Source organism: Chrysochloris asiatica, unplaced genomic scaffold, assembly GCF_000296735.1.
Source record: "Chrysochloris asiatica unplaced genomic scaffold, ChrAsi1.0 scaffold00129, whole genome shotgun sequence".
NCBI classification, from domain to species: Eukaryota; Metazoa; Chordata; class Mammalia; order Afrosoricida; family Chrysochloridae; genus Chrysochloris; species Chrysochloris asiatica.
In genome coordinates, this window is record NW_006408647.1 from 961,105 (window position 1) to 966,263 (window position 5,159).

Below are 5,159 nucleotides of genomic sequence, written 5' to 3' on the forward strand. Positions count from 1 at the left end.
GAATCTTGGCTGAAAGCAGAGAATATCAGAAAGACGTTTACCTCTGTTTTCATTGACTTTATCCACAAAGGCTTTTGATTTTGTGGATCCTCATAAACTATGAACAATATTGTGGAGACTGAGTATTCTAGAGCACTTACTTGTTCTCATGAAAAACCTTATGCAGACTGTGAAGGAGTCATTAGAACAGAACAAGAGAACACTGAATGGTTTAAAATCAGTAAAGGTATATGCCAGGATTGTATTCTTTCACCATACTTATTCAGCCTGTATACGGAACAAATAATCTGAGAAGATGGATTATATGAAGAAAAATGTGGCATCAGGATTGTTGTTGTTGTTGTTAAGAGCCATTGAGTCAATTCCAACCCTGTATAGGGTTTCCAAAGAGTGGCTGGTGAGCCTAGACCACCAACCTGTGGTTCAAACAACTTTGCAGTCCAGTGCATTAGCCGACAGCACCACACTAGGAATCAGTCAGGATTGTAGGATGCCTCATTAATAACCTGGGATATGTAGATGATACAACTTTGCTAACTGAGAGTGAAGAAGACTTAAAATAGTTATTGATGAAGGTCAAAGATCACAGTTTTCTGTATGGTTGCACCTCAGTGTAAAGGAAATAAAAATCCTCATCACTGTACCATTAAATAACATCATGGTAAATGGAAAAAAAAGATTGTAATTGTCAAAGTCTTCATTTTATTTGAATCCAACATGAACACTCATAGAAGCAGCAGTCAAGAAATCAATATATTGCATTAGGGACATCTGCTGCACAAGACCTCTTTAAAGTGTTGAAGAGCAAAGATGTCAGTTTGAGGACTAAGGTGGTCCTGACCCAAGCCATGGTATTTTCAATAGCCTCATATTCATGTGAAAGTTGGACACTGAATACAAAGACTATAGAATAATTGATACATTTGAATTATGGAATTGGAGGGGATTATTAAATGTACCATAGACTTCCAGAAGAAGAAACAAATCTATGTTGGAGGAAGTACAATCAGAATGTTCCTTAATAACCAAGATATCCAGACTTCGTCTCTCATACTTGGGCCATTTTATTAGGGGAGATTTGTCCCTGAAGAAGGATATTCCGTTTAGGAAAGTGGAGGGTCAGCAAAAAAGAGGGAGACCCCAAATGCAATGGATTGGCTCAGTGGCAGCAATAAACTCAAGGATAGTAACAATTATGAAAATGGTGAAGAACCAAGCGATGCTTTATTCTGTTGTACATATACTCCCTGTGGGTGGAAATGGGCTCAATGGTACCTAGCAACAATTATACCCTCCAATAGGAGTCCCTGAGTGGTGCAAATGGTTAATGTGCTCCGTTGCTAATCAAAAGCTTAAGGAGTGAAGTCCACCCAGAAGTGCTTCAGAAGAAAGTGTTGGTGATCTATGTGTGAAAAATCAGCCATTAAAAGTCTTACTAAACTCAATTCTACTCTGACACAGATGAGGGCACCATGAATCAAAATTGACACTTTGGCAACTGGTACTGGTCACTTTCCAGCAGACATTCTCTAAAACATTAGCACTTGTGCTCTTCTTTCTCTCTCGTGCTCTTCCTCTCTCCCCCCACCCACATATAGAATATAACTAGTAAATCTATCAATGTAAAGTTAATGTAGAACTGAGATCAGAATTGGCTTCCTGGCAGCCCAAACCACAAAAGATAGGTAAAGTTACAGAGAAAAGAATAGATAATAAGGGTTTTGCAGAGGATCTGGTTCTGTAGTCTTCACACAGCTGAGTGAGGCAGACATAAAATCAGAAGCTGAAAACCATAGACTGCAATAACAGAGAGAGTGAGAACAAAAGATATAATGAAGACAGTTTTCCTTGTCAACAGTACATCCTGAATGGCACTCAGTGAGATTTTTTCTGTATCCTGACCAAAAATCCCCTGTTCCAAAATTAGCTTGAGTTTCTTTCTGCTCCTTGTAAACTACTAATTCCTAAGAAGTGTACAATCTGAAAATATTCACAATTTTATAGCAAAAACACCATGCTTTGAAAGAATATTTATGAGTAAAACTGTAATTGAAAAAAGCAGAATCTAATGAATTGCAGTTATATTTAAAATGTATTCCTGCACATATATTTACCTAATGACCTAGAGAATAGTTGCCCCAAATGGTGATTCAAGAACCCACATGGGTTGACAAGCATGCTCCCACAGAGTTCTTTGCATTACAGGTAGTGATGGCATCTATTTTGCTTTCTATCTTTTTAACTTAACAAATTAAATGATCATTTAAACATTTTCTGCCTTCAAAATCTAAAGTATTGCAAGGCTATCCATGTGCAGATACTGGAGACCAACTGGATATGGTTGTGATTTAGCCACTCTGCTCATCACTCAGCTAAACACTGCCAGCCACTGTGCTAGTTTGAACATTATACAGTTTTAAATTATACTGATTCTTTGTCATCTACATTTTAATGTATACTCACAATGGACCATTGGTTAAATGCAGGCAAACAAGGAACACTGATGTTGAAATTCAAGTTAATGAGAAACAAACAGACCAAAGGGAGAAAGAACAGATAATATTTCATATTTGCATCAAGATGATTTCCACCAGATCCATATGTTAAGTTCATCTGATCAAGATGTCTCTGGTGTTCCCAAATCAGATAGAATAACGTGTTGATTATATCAAGTTGGGAATTAAGACTACTCATTCCCAAATTTTTCCCCAGAGTAGTGCTTGATAATAACTTGAAACTTTCTCCTATATTTCATCATTAGAACACTCACATTAAAAAATTAACTTTTTTGACTCATGCCTGTGTGCGCTCTCTGCGCTCTATTGAGCATGCTCCGTGCAGTGTTTCCTGTCCTTTGCCCTACCTGGCTGCAGCTCCAGCCTTCAGTCTGACCTGACCCTACCATGGCTTCTGGGTTGGAAGAGCTGCAGAAAGATGAGGAAGAGGTAAAGGTGCTGCTGGAAAAGACCGCTAGAGAAAGAGTACAGTGAAAAAGCCAAGATTGAGACAGAAATCAGCAAGAAGCAGCAGAAATCACAAGAGAAAATAGACACTGCTGACAATGAGAAGTCAGAGATTGAGGTTGCTCTCATTTCACTAGAATATAGAGTGAAAATCAGTAATTATGGATGAGATCAGTCAGATAAGTTTGTGAAACTCTACATCACCTAAACTGGAGTCCATCAAGCCCCCACTGAGAATGTGCAGGTACATGTCACAGAGAGGTCATTTGATCTTCTGGTAAAGAACCTAAATGGGAAGAGTTACTCTATGATCGTTAACAACCTTTTGAAACCCATCTCTATGGAAGGTGGTTCAAAAAAGTCAAGACTGATACAGTCCTTATCTTGTGTGTAACGAAAGCTGAAAACACATGGTAGGACTATCTGACTCAGGTTAAAAAAGAATGCAAAGAGAAAGAAAAGCCTTCCTATGACACTGAAATGGATCATAGTGAGGGATTGATGAATGTCCTAAAGAAAATTTGTGAAGATGCAGATGATGATATGAAGCGGACCATCGATAAAGCTTGAGTAAAATCAAGAGAGAAGCAAGCCAAAGGAGATAAAGAATTTTGAGACTTTTTAAGATCATTTTGGGAACTGTGATGTGGAAATACTATTGTTTCCAATAAGGGAATGTTCCTGAGCTGCACAGGTAAAATTTGACTTGTCATATTTACTCAGCCTTCTTCCACAAAGGAAGGAATGAATACTCCATTTCCCACTGGGGGATTTATTTAAATAAAATATGTTAATTAAATACCAAAAAAAAAAAAAGTTATCTTTTTAAAGTGTTAAGGATAAGAATTTGAAATAGGTAATGAAAACATGCTTAGCTTTATTTTAGATATAAGAAACACAACTGTATTTTATTAAATTCTTGGCTTAAAAACTAATATTTTAGATACTTATTTGTCAACAAGACATATTTGTTTTTACACATTTAAAGTATTGCTTAAGTCAAGCTGCATATACTTTATCTGTTAAAGGATTGAAATGAGATGAACTTTTAAGATTCCTTCATGATCTAAAATTCCGTAATTATAAGGGAAAAGAACCAGGACACTGAACTCCCATATCCCAGGTATAACTTGTTTTTATGGGTCTATCTTCCAAAATGCTTTTTCTATGGTATAAGTATCTCTGAAGACTGCCATAGATAACTTGAATATCCATGAAGCATAAAAACAGCATAGAAAACGAAATACAAAACTGTGTGATTTGCTTTATCATACAGATGTCAATCTGGTTTAAATTAATATTACTTAGGTGTTTAGTTTAAGCAATACTTAAACATTTGAGAGTGAGTAAAAAATTATCTGTATTCCTGATATATTAAAATGCCTGTCCAAGTACACAGCTAATGACAATACTAACATGCGCATGAAATGATTTTGTTGACTAGATGAGTGGCCATGGATTACGTGGCAAATCATTTGCAAATCATCCATGGCTCTGACTATGAAAAATTTAAACCAAGACAGACTTGAGTTTCAAAAGGTTTGTACAAGATGAGTACAGAAACAACACATGGAAAAGCATAAACAGAAATGTTTGAACATCTGCAAATAAAATTTGAACTGATACTCAAGGAAGGTAAAAATGTTTTTAAAAAATAATTTCTGCCCATTTGACCTAATTTGATGGCTAGTAAAGCAGAACTAGAACGGAGGAAGATAAAGATGTTTGATACTGACAACAAATGCAAATTGCTACAATGTGACAAACTAGACTTTTGCCTATGAATGCAGTGACTCAAAGTTCCAACCAGAATGGAAGGATTCTTCATACCAAAGAACAATCTTGTTTCCTCAGTGTACTGGGTTGGTAAAGACAAGAAATTTAAACATTGGATATAAAAAATGGGGGGAGGGGCTACAAAGGTTCAAAGTAACTGGTTACAAGTTTTCATGAGCATGCTTAGTTGTAGAATAAGGGGATAAAGTAGAATCCCCACTGAATAATTTCCCTCTTTCCCAGATGGATCTAGTGAAAGGGGATGGGAGATGATGGTGGTAGGATTTTATGACTTAATTGTGAATAACTGTTTGCAGGATTCATTGCAATTGTCCCAATTATGATTGTAGAAGATATATAACTAAAAGGAGGGAGTAGGTAATCTTTCATTTCAGGTACAGATAATCCTAGGACCATTAA

At 36.4% G+C, this 5,159-nt stretch overlaps 1 pseudogene; it reads left to right on the forward strand.

Moving 5' to 3' along the window:
- Nucleotides 1-2,903: 2,903 nt before the first annotated feature.
- Nucleotides 2,904-3,578, forward strand: LOC102837242 (annotated as a pseudogene).
- The last annotated feature ends 1,581 nt before the right edge of the window (nt 3,579-5,159 follow it).